This window comes from Bubalus kerabau, chromosome 4 (genome assembly GCF_029407905.1).
Source record: "Bubalus kerabau isolate K-KA32 ecotype Philippines breed swamp buffalo chromosome 4, PCC_UOA_SB_1v2, whole genome shotgun sequence".
NCBI lineage: Eukaryota > Metazoa > Chordata > Mammalia > Artiodactyla > Bovidae > Bubalus > Bubalus kerabau.
In genome coordinates this window covers 31,144,685-31,160,162 of record NC_073627.1, presented here as the reverse complement: position 1 = coordinate 31,160,162, position 15,478 = coordinate 31,144,685, and the positions used below count along the sequence as shown (strand labels likewise).

General features: G+C 43.8%; 1 long non-coding RNA gene across 1 annotated transcript; it reads left to right on the top strand.

The window, feature by feature from the left end:
* The first annotated feature begins 2,104 nt into the window (after window positions 1-2,104).
* LOC129649235 (uncharacterized) lies at window positions 2,105-14,928 on the top strand. Its single transcript, XR_008713030.1, has 2 exons — window positions 2,105-2,571; window positions 14,126-14,928. It is a non-coding gene; the product is annotated as an uncharacterized LOC129649235 (long non-coding RNA).
* Window positions 14,929-15,478: the final 550 nt, after the last annotated feature.

The following is a 15,478-nucleotide window of genomic DNA, read 5'->3' as shown; positions in this document are numbered from 1 at the left end:
CCCAAAGCTAACCATTTTAAAAGGTTGTGGTTTATTCTTCTATTTTTTTTAAAAATTTGAGGAAATATATTGACCCTTGAACGACGGAGGGGTTAGGAGCAACAACTGCCCAGCAGTTCCTTCCTCCCCTCTGTTCAGCATCTGCTTAGTCAACCAACCACAGGTCATACAGTACTATAGTTCATACTTACTGGAAAAAAAATCCACATGTAAGTGGACAGACAGCTCAAAGCCATATTGTTCAAGGGTCAACACCCTTTCTTAGATACACCGTAACCTAGTATACACACGTCTCTCCACCTCTTCCACATAAACATATACTCTAGAAATCACAGAGATAGTTTAATCCCTCTTTTCACAGTTGCATATGACTTCGGTGTTCCGATGTACTGCAGTATATTTAAGCAGTCGTTTAATGATGGACACTCAGGTTTTTTGTAAAAAGAGGTAAGAAAAAGAAGCATAGATTAGGGTTGGACAAGTAGAAAAATAGGAAGAAGGTGGATTGATAACCAAATACATCTATATTTACATGTGGTATAAATGGAATAAATACTTCAAGGCAAAGACAAAGATTGTCAAACTGGGTTTTTGAGAAATTATTCTGTTTAAAAGAGATGAAGTTTAAGGACACAAAAAAGTAGAAAGTAAGAGTATGGAAAAAAGATATACAGTGTAAACACTAATCAAAAGAAAGTTAGTGTCTTGATATTAATATCAGACAAAAGAGATTTTAAGCCAGGAAGCATTGCTAGAATTGAGCAAAATTCATAATGACTGAAGGGTTAATCAACCAGAAAGATAAAAATTCTGACTTTGAAATTCAGTTAATAATATAACTCGAAATACATAAAGCAACAACTGTCAAAACTTAGAAAAGAAATAAAAGCTCAATCATAATGTGATGATGTGACATATGTCTGTCAGTCACTGGTAAAATAAGCAGATAAAGATCAGTAATTATATTAGCAATTTAAAGAATATGATGTTCCTGCTCCAACAATTGCATGATTTGTTTTCATTTAAATCCTTCTAAGCTGTTTGAAATTTTTGGTGCCATGGAAATATATTTCTTTTATAAAAACAAAAGGTGAACATAATTCATATGAATTACTCTAGTATCAGAGGTGCAAACTATTAATGCTTAAAGTTTCCTTTGGGTGAAATAAGAAGTTAAGAATTTCCCCCCCCACCTTGCAACTTTTCACTCTGTTCAGCTTTTTCAGACTTTACTTTCTAACCTAGCCTTCCCTGCCACACATACATATTTTATAGTCCCTTTTGCATTAGGGCTTCCCTGGTGGCTTGGACAGTAAAGAATCTGCCTGAACTGCAGGAGACCTGGGTTTGATCTCTGTCTCAGGAAGATTCCCTGGAGAAGGGAAAGGCAACCCACTCCAGCATTCTTGCCTGGAGAATTCCATGGACAGACAAGCCTGGTGGGCTACAGTCCACTGGGTTGCAAAAACTTGAACACAACTGAAGGAGTAACACTTTGCATTATTTTAATTAAAAACCTCTGTTGAAAACTACAGTGAAGAATGTAACCAATGCCAGTGTTTACTCTGTCTTGTCAATTCTTAACCCTCCAGATTTGCCTGATTTCTTGTTTTGTTGTTAAGAAATAAGACATTAGAGAATTCCCTGGCAGTCCAGTGGTTAAGACTCTACATTTCCACTGCAGGGGGCATGAATTCAATCCCTGGTTGGGGAATGAAGATCCCACATGCCATGCAGGGCAGCAAAAAACAATAAATTAAAAAAAAAAAAAAACATTAGAAGTAGGCTCTCTCAGGACTTCCCTGGTGGTCCTGTAGTTGAGACTTCACCTTTCAATGCAGGGAGTATGGGTTTGATCTCTGGTTGGGGAGCTAAGATCCCACATGCCTTGAAGTCAAAAAACCGAAACATGAAACAAGCAATATTGTAACAAATTCAATAAAGACTTTAAAAATGGTCCACATCAAAAAAAAAAAGGAAGTAGGCCCTCCCTGCCCACTGATTTCCAGGCTGGCAGCCTGACTTCTCTTAAAATTGTAAATTGTGGGGGTACCAGTGAAGCCCAAGACAAGAAAACTTAAGGCAATGAGATTGCCCAGTTGTCACCAACCCTCCCGAGTCTGGCCCAAAAAGGGTGCTTTGAGCTAATAAGAGACCCATCTCAGTTCAGAAGCAAAGGAGGATTTTTTTCCTCGGGTCAGAGGGTGGAGAGGACAAGATTTTCTGACATGCTGGTCAGGTGATGGTGGGGCTGCTTCATAGAGTCTCCAGGGTGGGGAGGGGGCGAGGCCCTCTGTTTACCACCCAGGTCTGCAGGCCCAGCGCAGCGACTCTGCACACAGCCCGCTGCCGCCATCTTGGATTGAGTGCTGTGTGCAGTCTCTGCACACAGCTCACTGCCTCCATGTTGCGTTGAGTGTCCAGCCGGGCTTCTGTTTACAGCCTGTAGCTGAGGTGCCAGGGCAGCCATGCCCCCACGGGGAGCTCTGGGCCGAAGACATGGGTATGAGGCCTCTGCATGCAGCCTCCAGTAAGCTGGAGCAACCAGACTCAGTACAGACAAAAAGCAAGGTAAGACTTTATTTTATTACCCAGATTCTATTTTTATTTCTCCAAAACTGTTTATGGGCTTTGCTGGTGACACAAAGCCTTGAAGGTGGTTGAAGCATAAGCCTTGTCAGTGCAAATAGGTGATAAACAGTCTATAATAGGAATACAAAAGGGTTTTATTTGAGAGAGCTGAGGGCTGTGGCCCAGGAGAAGGCCTCTGAGTGGCTCTGAGGACCTGCTCTGGAGAAGCAGGGTTTTCAGCACAGGTTTGTGGCTTGTCAGAACAACAGTCAAACCTGACAGGGGTACATTCCGTCAGGGTTTCCAAAAAAACAGTTAAGTATCTGGGACTTCTCGGCAGTCCAGTGATTATGACTCAGCACTTTCACCATGGGGGCTTGGGTTCAATCCCTGGTCAGGAAACTAAGATGCCAGAAGCCAAGAGGGAAAAAAAAGAAAAACTAAACAACTAAAACAGACCAGCACCTACTCAGCGGATCAGTATAGCCTTGGGAACCAGGAAGGGAGTCTGGTCAAGGAAGGAGTCCCAGCATTGCCGTCCGAGTAAGGGGAAGCATTTCATCCTTATTTTTAACATAGACATTCTTTGCTTCTGGTCAGTGCACCTTTTCTTTATTATTATGATTTTTTAATATTATTTATTTGGCTGTGCTGGGTCTTGGGCTTCCCCAAGTGACTCAGCAGTAAAGAATCCGCCTGCAATGCAGGAAATGAGGTTCAATCCCTGCGTCAAGAGGATCCTATATTCTTGCCTAGAGAATCCTATGGACAGAGGGGCCTGGCAGGCTACAGTCCATGGGGTCCCAAAGAGTCGGACACGACTGAAGTGACTGAACATGCACACCGGGTCTTGGTTGCAGCATGTGGGATCTTTTAATTTTGGAGTGTGGGACCGTCCCTTTAGTTTCGGCATGCAGAATCTTTGGCTATGGCATGTGAACTCTTAGTTGCGGCATGTGGGCTCTAGTTCCCTGACCAGGGATTGAAGCCATGCCCCCTGCATTGGGAGAATGGAGTCTTAGCCACTGGACCACCAGGGAAGTCCTTGCACCCTTTAATGGTTAAAGCAGGTGTATGATGCAGGCTGTTTTAGCTAACATAAAGTTCAAGTTGACTCATATATAACCAGACTGACTTCCCTGAACCTCAGTATGTAAAAGCTTTCCTCTCCTTCTCATCAAAGAAGAGTGGGATCAGGAATAGCTGTTCCTTTAAAGATGGTGATGAACTTCTAAGCAGGATATTGGTTGTAATTAAGATGAAAGGAATGGCCTGGGGCCTTAGACAGTGGCTGCTTGCCTCTGACTCACAGTGTTGAAAAGAATCTTCTAGAGAACCTCCTTCTAGCAGCTGCAAGAGAGGCAGCCTGTGAATCAATGGAGAGTCGGGTCAGAAATGTGAAGCCAGTCCTTATAACTGGGGAGCAGCTTCCCACCCCCACACTGGTGGGAGCAGGACTGAAGAAGGTGGGTGTCCACAGGTGACAGGCATTCTCTGCAGTGTCACCTGGCTAATCCTGGTTCCCTCTTATCCTTCTTATCTGCTTGTACCATGACAGTCCCTCGCACCCACCACCAGCCCCACCAGCCCCACCGCCCACACTCAGCAAGGGTAGAATTAACTGTGCATTTGCAGTTCCTACAGATTTCAGTCCAATGTGCCAACCAGATATTTTACAAATACTAAAAAAAAAAAACAAAAAACACAACACCTACACTGACACCTCTTCAAGTGAGCAGAGACCCTCCTCCCACCACCCTAGCCAGCTTGATTCCAGGGAGGGAGGCTGGTCGCTGCGAAGCACTCCTGGCTATCTGGAATCCCACTCCTCTGGACTTCTTTGCATCCACCTCTCACTTGTGTGTCTTTCAGTCTTTTCAGTTCAGTTGCTCAGTCATGTCCAACTCTTTTGACCCCATGGACTGCAGCATGCCAGGCCTCCCTGTCCATCACCAACTCCTGGAGCGTACTCAAACTCATGTCCATCAAGTCGGTGATGCCATCCAACCATCTGATCCTCTGTCGTCCCGTTCTCCTCCTGCCTTCAATCTTTCCCAGCATCAGGATCTTTTCAAATGAGTCAGTTCTTTGCATCAGGTGGTCAAAATATTGGAGCTTCAGCTTCAGCATCAGTCTTTCCAATGAATATTCAGGACTAATTTCCTTTAGGATTGACTGGTTGGATCTCCTTGCAGTCCAAGGGACTCTCAAGCATCTTCTCCAACACCACAGTTCAAAAGCTTAGAAGTGTCATTTTTAAAGTTTCTTCCGCTTTTCTCCATGCTGTCTTGGTGGCGCCGGTCAGTTGCAACCTTGTACTTCAGACCAGAAGCTCTGCAAGAACCATTATTATGTGAAAAGGTGAGTCCTGGTAGCAAAGGACTGGAGAGTGGGGCAGGCTACCAACCATAAGGAAATGGCCATATTTATGGGTGTGCTGGCTTGAGTCTTTCGATCGGGAATTTGAAATAAGCAGTTGTTTGAATGTAGGCCTATAGAAGGAGGCCCCCTGAGCTCATCTAAAATGTGGGTTTTATGTGAGATGATGAGTATTCACTAAACTTACTGTGGTAATCATTTCATGATGTATGTTAGTCAAATTATTAGGCAAAGTAAAGTGTTAGTCATACAGTCATGTCTGACTCTTTATAACCCTATGGACTGTAGCCCACCAGGCTCCTCTGTCCATGGGATTTCCCAGGCAAGAATACCGGAGTGGGTTGCCATTTCCTCCCCCAGGACATCTTTCCAATCCAGGGAGCAAACTCAGGGAGCAAACTCAGGTCTCCTGCATTACAGGCAAATCTTTACTGTCTGAGCCACCAGGGAATTATTATACTGTACACCTTAAATTTGTACTGTATGTTAATTATATTAATATAGCAATGAAACTGAAAGAAAAAAATGTGGATTTTTTGAGGCAGTTGGGGGCATTTCAGGAAAGTAAGTGTCCTGAGGAACCAAGTGACCAGCTTGTTGGGGGGTGCATGGTATCAGTGTCTGGAGGTCCCCCAGAGGTAGAAGGGCCTGAGCATCTCAAGTTCTTTTGAGCTGATGTGGGAAGAGAATGGGCTTCTGACATGGATGTTCCAGAAGGAGCAGGTTTCTGGTGGTGGAGGAGCGAGTGGGTGCAGCCTCAGCATGAAGGCTCAGGTGGGCGGCCAGAAGATACTGAAACAGCAGTGTGTCTGGGTGGGGGTCGGTCATCCTGTGGACCCTGACCTCGCTGAGCAGGAAGCTGAAACTTGGAGTAGAGAGGGAGTTCATGAGCAAAGTCTCCAGTAAATGAGCTGGGAGGAGGGCGGCCAGCAGGTTTGCAGGAAAGGAAAACACAGCAAGCATGAAGCTGTCCCCTGGGTGCCATGAGGTTTAAAGGAAAATAAAGCGAGTAATTGAAATCTGGTTAAGCCTCCTAACCATGCCATCCTATCCTCTGTATTTTTCTCGTGAGGATCAGAGAAATGGAGAGTCGGAGGAGTCACAGTGTATTTCTGACGCGCATTGAATGTAGACGTTCGCCATTTCTCACGTATCAGAGACCTTAAGCTTGTAAGAAAATGGAGACAATGTTTAAAATGTAAATTTTTTGTATTGTGAAAACGGTTATATCCTGGAGAATTAAAGTGCAGTAGAGGGACTTAACTGGCAGTCCAGTGGTTAAGAATCTTCCAGTGCAAGGGACACAGGTTCTACTCTTGATCGGAGAACTAAGATCCCATGTGCCATGCAGCAACTAAGCCCACTCGCTGCAACTAAGACCAAAATTAAATAAAATAAATATTTTTAAAAATCAAAATGGTTTTCTAAAAAATGAAGTGGAATCACTGTTTCACCAGCTGCCCTTCATCTAAAAGAAAAGTTTACCTTTATGTCTGTAGGAATCTTTTTACCAAGGCATTCTGGAACATTGTCTCTGACAGCTTTGAAAAAGTAAAAAAAACAAATGAAAATCAGTGGTAATCAAAGGAGTGGCTTTGCTAAAGTCTTTTACACTGAGTGGGTAAAGATCCCACAGCTCTGATGCCACTGCTGCTAAATTGTTAAAGACAGTGGGGTATACAGATAATTTTATTATTGATATTCACTTCACCTCATTTCCAGGGTTTGTGAGTATTGTCACTGAACAGAACTTGTGTCTGCTCGCTTGCCACATGGCAAAGCCAACTTACTGGCTCTGGACTGTGGTGAAGGGTAGGCCAGGGCTTATTTGCAGGGCATCAAGCAAGAAGTACAGATAACTCATGCTCAAAAGACCCAAACTTCCAGGCAGCTCTCTGGGAAGGGTTTTTAAAGACGACATGTGGGGCGAGGGCTGCAGGGTGCATGACTTTCTTCTGATTGGCTGGAGAGGAGGTAACCAGGTGGTATTTCAGGAATCTTAATTATCAACCTTCTGGTTCCATCCAGACTGGGATCTACCAGCTGTGCTCAGCTTCCAACTTGGGGTGGTGGATGGTCTTAGTTCCTACAGAAAACTCTAGGATATGTATCTGATTACTATGTACATCCCTTGGGAAGAACTAGGCCTCTGTTTTACTATTGACCTATTGTCATTACTTTTCTTCAGTTCAGTTCAGTCACTCGATCGTGTCCGACTCTTTGTGACCCCATGGACTGCAGCACACCAGGCTTCCCTGTCCATCACCAACTCCCCGAGCTTGCTCAAACTCAAGTCCATCAAGTTGGTGATGCCATCCAACCATCTCATCCTCTGTCATCCCCTTCTCCTCCTGCCTTCAATCTTTCCCAGCATCAGGGTTTTTTCCAAAGAGTCAGTTCTTCCCATCAGATGCCCAAAGTATTGGAGCTTCGGCTTCAGCATCAGTCCTTCCAGTGAATATTCGGGACTGATTTCCTTTAGGATTGACTGGTTTGATCTCCTTGCAGTCCAAGGGACTCTCAAGAGTCTTCTCTAGCAGCTCAGTTCAGAAGCATTCATTTATCAGTTACTTTTCTTGCTTAACTGCTTTTCCTTTGTGTCTGCATTTCCTCACTTCCCTAATTAGTAACTGCTTGTGCCTGTTCTTTGGAGCTCAGGGGAGGCCTGGGAGACTAAAGTCTTTTTCTACAAACAAGAAACAGGGGACACAGAGGGGTTTTTGTACCCTTTAGGGCCCCAAAGGATCCTGCTCAGTCTCAGTATCACCCTTCCAAGTGGGAGAGTCCAGCCTCAAACAGAGCAGCTTCCAGTGCTGTAGGAATGGGCCCTTCCACAGCGGCCCCGTGTCAGCAGCAATGGTGTTGCTCTGGCTGGGCTGTTGGCCAAATGCAACCATACAAATTTAACTACAGTTTTAACTGTGATGTTGGAATGTAATAAGAAATACACATTTGGGACTTCATCCTAAGGTCCTGGCCAGAGCTCCCAACACTGTTATAATTTCCTAAGTGATAAAAGAAATAGCATCATTCGCTATAATATTTGGCTTCTGTGAGTGATAAACATGAAAAGAGCATCCTTTGTTATTCATAACAACACCTGCGTTTATATGAATAGGGTGAATTTTGAAAAGCCCCTAAGGATGGGGGCTGGTTGCCAGGGAAACCAGGCATGTGATTAGATGGTTGGAATGTCAGCCCAAAGGGAACTTGAGCCCTGAGATGCTGGAAGGTGATGTGCCCAGAGTGGGTGTGGAAGCTCCACACATGTGGGGATGGGAGTGCTTTGCCCCATGCAACTTCTCCATTCCACTCTTCCTGGGTTGTATCCTTTATAATAAACTGGTGAACATAAGTGGATGTTTCCCTGTGAGCTGTTCCAGCAAACTATCAAATCCTATATGAATGAATCCAAATATATCAAATCCCTAATGAATATGGGAAATACTTGTACTCATATTTTATTCAACATCAGAAAATCCACTCAGCAGAGAAATCTTTTCAGTGCAAAATATGCAGAAATATTTCAAGCAGAATACACATCTTATTCTGCACCACAAAACTCAGATGGGCAGGGAACCCTTTGAATGTAAGGGATGAGGGAATGCTTTCATCCAGAGCTCATCTCTCAAGCATCATCAGAAAATTCATACTGGAATGAATACATGATTCCCAAGCACGTGTTAAGAATTACATGAATGCCTCAATCCCAGCTTATCTCTTCCACTGACTCTGAAATCATACAGAGAGAGGCTACCTGTGTACTGAATGTCTAGTGTCTAGAAAAAGGTCACCTCTTACTTCCCATCACAGTATTCAAACTTGGGGAAATCACTGAATATTGTGTATAGAGTAGGGTAACTTCTTCCATGATTAGGATTCTTCAAAAATCCTTTTCGAACACTAGATTTATAGTGGAGAAAGCCTTATGGGTTTCCCCAGTGGCTCAGATGGTAAAGAATCTGCCTGCAATGCAGGAAACCTGGGTTTGATCCCTGGGTCAGAAAGATCCCCTGGAGAAGGGAATGGCACCCCACTCTAGTATTCTTGCCTGGAGAATCCCATGGACAGAGGAGCTTGGTGGGCTACAGTCTATGGGGTTACAAATGACTGAGCAACTAACACTTACTTACTTATGAATGTGTGAGAAAGTCTTCACTTAAAAGGTGGATTTTGTTCTCCATGTCCTTACACTAGAGAGAGGCTCCATGAATGTAATAACCATGAAAAGTCTTGAATCATAGCTCATCCCTTATTGTCAACTGAGGACCCCTATTACCAGAACAGGGGCACCCTCTAAATATCCCCAATGTGACACAGTTCTGAAACAGAGTGGATATCTTATTAAAGATCAGATCTGAAAAATCTCACTAGAAAAAGATCTTACCACTGTAGAAACTGTAAGGAAATCTCTTCACCAAAATACACAACTTCCTGAATAGTAGGAAATTCATAGTAAATAAATACCTCTTTTTTTTCTTTTTGGCTGCTCAGCTTATGGGATCTTAGTTCTCTGACCAGGGATTGAATCTTATGATTCTTAATTAATGTACAAACACTGACATGATCATTCAGCCCACTTTGATCTCAGAAGATTTTCACTGGGAGAAATCTAATGGAGTATGAGCAAAGCCTTCAGCCAAGGGTCATACCTCACTGTGTTTCCTTCATTGCCTGGATATCATCATATTTAGATGATGGAAGGAAATTTTTAAGTGGTATTGAATGTGAGAAATCCTAAGATTTCCCTCCCCTATAGTCTGTCCCCAGATTGTCGTGAAGTTGAACACATCAGAGGAAAGAGGAGCTGTTTTTTAATGTATAGTCACAAAAATCCAGACTTTCCCTAAAAACAGAAATACATTTGCTAAAACTAAAATTACAACATTTAGTTTAACAAATAAAAATAACCTTTTAGTTCAAAAAAGTATATATCCATTAACCTATAGATGTGTTTCTAACGTGATATTATCTTCCCAATCTAATTACTAAATCTATTTACTCCAATGAAAAAATAATAGCCTTTAATCTCATGGTAAATTTTAAAGTTTTGTTTGGCTCCAAAATATAGTAATCAATCTATGTTCTTATCTAGTTCTCTTCATTCTCCAATATCAAGGTGGTTATCAACTTTTAAAATATTTATTTATTTATTTGGCTGTATGGGATCTTAGTTGCAGGATCTTCAACCTTCCTTGCAGGATACAAATTTTTAGTTTTGGCATGTGGAATCTAGTTCCCTAACCAGGGATCAGACCCAGGGCCCCTGCATTGGGAGCAGAGTCTTAGCCACTGGACCACCAGAGAAGTTCTTCAATTTGTTGCTTTTTAACATCACCTGTTCTGCTTTATTTCTGATTGCTTTTTTTTTTTTTTTTTTAGTTTCTCATTCTCTTTTAAAATGGAAATCATCCCTTTCTCTATCACTCTGAGCATGCCACACACACTTATTTTGAAGTCTTTATCAATCTATTCCAAAGTGTAAATTTGGAGTGAATTCACATTCTATTTTTTTATTTTCTTGGAAAGCTTTTGATTTATTCTTTCCCTGTTACTCTGGGCTCACACTTCTCTGCCTAGCATTCCACACTTGTTTGCACCTGACCCTTGGCCCAGCTAAAGTCCTATAAACGACACTTCAGGCCTCCCCTGCCCCATGCTAGTCTCACAGTCTCGCAGAATCAGGAAATGGGCCAACTGGAGGCTTGGCTATGAGACTCATCTGTGTGTTCCTGCCTCCCCAGTCTCATGGATTCAGAAATGCCACCTCCCCAGATGGCAGTCAGCAGTAGTTGTTTATTTTTTCCAGCTTCCTTTCAGGACCTGTTCTGCCTCTCAGTTCCAGCGGTGAGCCTTGTGTGGAACATCTTTAGTTCTCTTCATCCGATAGGATTCAAACTCCTAGTCAGTTCTCCTGACTTCCAGACCAGAGCACAGCACATCCCAGGCTGCAGTCTGCTCTGCTTTGCATTTCTGCTAAGAGTGTATTTATCTCTTTTCTGCTTGATCTTTTCAATCTTCAGCTATTCATCTTATCCTTGGGTTTATCTAGGAACACTGGGTTTTCTATTTCATTATTTTTTCTGTCACTGCTGTATGTTTGGAGCAGAGAAGGTACCTCAAGCATGAATTCCTTCTCATCCCTGGCCATTCTTCTCTGCCCAAGTCTTTATGTCCAGTGGCTACTAAGCAAGGGAAGTTTTATGTCTGTTGATCCAGGGGTGTATCTGGGTATGTGCAGACTACCATTTACCACATAATCAGCTGCCAGGTCTTTGATGAGACAGATGGGGAAAGTTTACCACAGGTTGATTAGTTCTGAATGACTTAGCAGATTATGAACCAGTTCTCTCCTTCATGTCCAAACCACTAAGAGAGAGGTTGGATTACAAAACCTGAGAGATCTGTTCCAGATTTTAATGACCTCCCATCTGTACTAAGTCATCACTTCAGAGGATATACAGAGCACCCAGGTTGTTTTTGAGAGTTGATTCAGTGAATTTGTAATTACTACCAAACTTGAGTATGAGCTTGTTAGCCGGTCTCATCCTAGGATGTATACCACAGAGCACGTTACGGCCTCACTACAGAATTTCTAGGCCTGTGAAGGACTAGGGAAAAGCTGAACACATCTAACCTCTAAAGCCAGACCACCTACAAGCAAGATGCCTCTTATTTAAGAAGGCCCTTTTGGGACTTCCCTGGTGGCCCAATGGTGAAGACTTCACCTTCCAATGCTGGGGTTGCATTAATGTTTGGAGGAACATACATGCTCTTCTAGGCTAGTGCTTTACACACACTAGTTCACTAGTTCAACCCTAGTTGGGGTGCTAAGATCCCACATGTCTTACTGTCAAAACCCCCATAAAAACATTTTTAAAAAAGCAATATTGTAACAAATTCAATAAAGACTTTGAAAAATAGCCCACATTAAGATCTTAAAAAAAAGAAGGTCCTTTCCCCCAACTCAAGGCAGGCCCTTTACCCACCAGAGTGAGGGAGCGCCCCCCACCCCACCCCACCCCACCGCCCTGCCACTTCTGGAAGAAAACAGATCCAGCACAGGGCTCAAAAGCAGGCTTTGGAATCTAAATGTGAGCCTCAGTCCCAGCTCACCGCTGACTGACTATGAAACTGACAAGTTAACTTTCTCTGCCTTTATTTCCTCATCTGTCTAGAAAGAAATGAAAGTGTCAGTTGCTCAGTCATGTCTGACTCTGTGACCCCATAGGCTGTAGCCCACCAGGCTCCTCTGTCCATGGAATTCTCCAGGCAAGAATACTGGAGTGGGCAGCCATTCCTTTCTCCAGGGGATCTTCCCAACCCAGGCATCAAACCCAAGTCTCCCACACTGTAGGCAGATTCTTTACCTTCTGAGCCACTAGGGAAGTCCCATGAGAAAGGACTAATAGTAGTGTTCCCTCCTAGAACTCTCATGAGCACTAAGTGAACTGGTGCATGTAAAGCACTAGCCTAGAAGAGCATGTATGTTCCTCCAAACATCAAAACACCCAGAATCACCATATGATCCAGCAACCTGGGTACATATTCAAAAGTATTGAAAGCAGGGACTCAAATAGGTGCTGTACTTCTACATTCACAGCAGCATTATTCACTGTAGCCAAGAGGTAGAACCAACCCAGGTGTCTATCGATAGATGAATAAGTAAACAAAATGTGGTCTATCCATAAAGTGCAATATTATTCAGTCTTAAACAGGAAGAAAATTCTGACACAGGCTGCCCCATGGATGAGCCTTGAGGATATTGTGCTCAGTGAAATAGTTCAGTTCAGTCGCTCAGTCGTGTCCGACTCTTTGCGACCTCATGAATCGCAGCACGCCAGGCCTCCCTGTCCATCACCAACTTCTGGAGTTCACTCAAACTCATGTCCATCAAGTCGGTGATGCCATCCAGCCATCTCATCCTCTGTTGTCCCCTTCTCCGCCTGCCCCCAATCCCTCCCAGCATCAGAGTCTTTGCCAATGAGTCAACTCTTCACATGAGGTGGCCAAAGTACTGGAGTTTCAGCTTTAGCATCATTCCTTCCAAAGAACACCCAGGGCTGATCTCCTTTAGAATGGACTGGTTGGATCTCCTTGCAGTCCAAGGGACTCTCAAGAGTCTTCTCCAACACCACAGTTCAAAAGCATCAATTCTTCGGCGCTCAGCTTTCTTCAGAGTCCAACTCTCACATCCATACATGACCACTGGAAAAACCATAGCCTTGACTAGATGGACCTTTGTTGGCAAAGTAATGTCTCTGCTTTTCAATATGCCATCTAGGTTGGTCATAACTTTTCTTCCAAGGAGTAAGCGTCTGTTAATTTCATGGCTGCAATCACCATCTGCAGTGATTTTGGAGCCCCTCAAAATAAAATCTGACACTGTTTCCACTGTTTCCCCATCTATTTCCCATGAAGTGATGGGACCAGATGCCATGATCTTAGTTTTCTGAATGTTGAGCTCAGTGAAATAAGTCAGACACAAAAGCACAAATAGTGTACGATTTCACTTATACATGCTGTGTGCTTAGTCGCTCAGTTGTGTGTGACTCTTTGCGACCCCATGGACTGTAGCCCACCAGGCTCCTCTGTCTGTGGGGATTCTCCAGACAAGAATACTGGAGTGGGTTGCCACTATTTCCTCCAGGGAGTCTTCCCAACCCAGGGATTGAGCCCAGGTCTCCTGCATTGCAGGTGAATTCTTTATCCTGTGAGCCACCAGGGAAGCCCAAGAATACTGGTGTGGGTAGCCTATCCCTTCTCTAGCAGATCTTCCCAACCCAGGAATTGAACTGGAGTCTCCTGCATTGCAGTTGGATTCTTTACTGGCTGAGCTACCTAGAACGTTTGACCTCTCTATCAAATTCATAGAGACAGGGAGTCAAAGGGCAGGTGCTAGCGCTGAACGAAGAAGGGAAGGGGAGTTAGTGTTTAATGGGTAGACTTTCAGTTTGAGAAGATGGAGGAACTCTGGGCACACATGATACTGATGGTTGCACAAGACTGAACATACCGACCACCACGGAACCATACAATTAAAAGAGGTGAAGATGGTAAATGTTATGTTCTGTGTGTCTTACCACAATTTTAAAAGCAAGGAGAATCATATAACATTTGCTATAAAATGACTGTTTGTTTCTTTGATCGCTCTTACTGATCAAATCTTCTCCAGATCCTGTGCTGGGACTGCTGCTCCCAAGAGGAATGAGACTCAGGCCCTGCCCTCAGAGCTTGTGGTCCAGCAGGGATGAGGCATCCACACAGTGTGTCCTGGGTGATAAAGACCGGTCAGCGACTTGAGGGGCACCAGAAACAACTGGCCAGCTCTTCTTGAGAGACCAGTGAAAGTCAAAAAGCCTTTCTGGATACCGTCGCGTGTGACCTGAATCCTGAAACTTGACAACATGGTCATCAAGCTCTGGGGTTTGGGCTGGGAGGTGGAGAGAAATCTGGGCACTGGGGTCCTGGTGCATGGGTGCCCATGTGCTTGGTTCTCCTGGGCTCGAGGTGTCCGAGAAGGCAAGACCACACCAGCAGACAAGGCTCAAGAACAAGGCAAAGACTGGACCACAGAGGGCAGCACCAGATTTGTTACTCGGTTTTTCATTGTTATTTCTTCTGCATTGCAGTCAGATTCTATACCGTCTGAGCCACCAGGGAAACCCTCCAGGCTAAATAGCAACTGGTAAAAAGCCGGAAAGTCTAGTGTTTTCAAGCCTGCTCAAAGAGAATGATCCGCATGGGTTTGTGAGACATCAAACAATTATTCAGACCCAAATTGCTCATCCTCAAAAGGACTACTGAGCTATTTGCACACAAACCTCAGTCTAACATAAACTTGTTACTTTGTGCAGCTCCAGGGGCAGAGAAAATGTTTCTCTCTTCCTTTTTCTCCGCAGTGTTTCAAACTGAGCTTTATTGATTATGACTTGTATTCATTTCAAGTAGCTTTCAAATAAAAGACTTACATAACTAGTTCAAGAGGGTGCATGTTCCCAGTGAATCAAGAAACTAATATTTTTACGCTGGAAGCTACACACCAATCTAGACCTCATTGTTGGAGACTACAATCCGAAGTTCTCCGTGGGATATGAAGGAATCCCCATCAGCTACAGCCAGGAAATGTTTCCTGTGAAGTCAGAGCAGCACTGTTGGGTTTCTAAGAGAGAAAGCAGACTGTTGGCAGCCTAATGCTTTGCTGGATGGTAGTACTTCTGGTATAAAACAAGCTGCTAGAAATCCTCCCCACAGCCCACTTCCTGCAAACAAACACATTCTAGGGGTCTGCCCAGTCCTAGTTCACCAAGTCCATTCAGAACAACTCACTAGGTGCTTACAAATTTGCCTCATGTTAGGAAAGGTATCAAACAAATCTTATTTCTCCCAGAGATTTTAGGGAATCGGCACCAAATAATTCAGAAAATCTGTTTGTTGCAAACAAGTCAGTGCCATTTGGGTTTTGAATTGAGTGAAAGCCGTAGAGCATCTCTTGTGCAGGCTACCCTGGCTATGTTCTAACATTGTT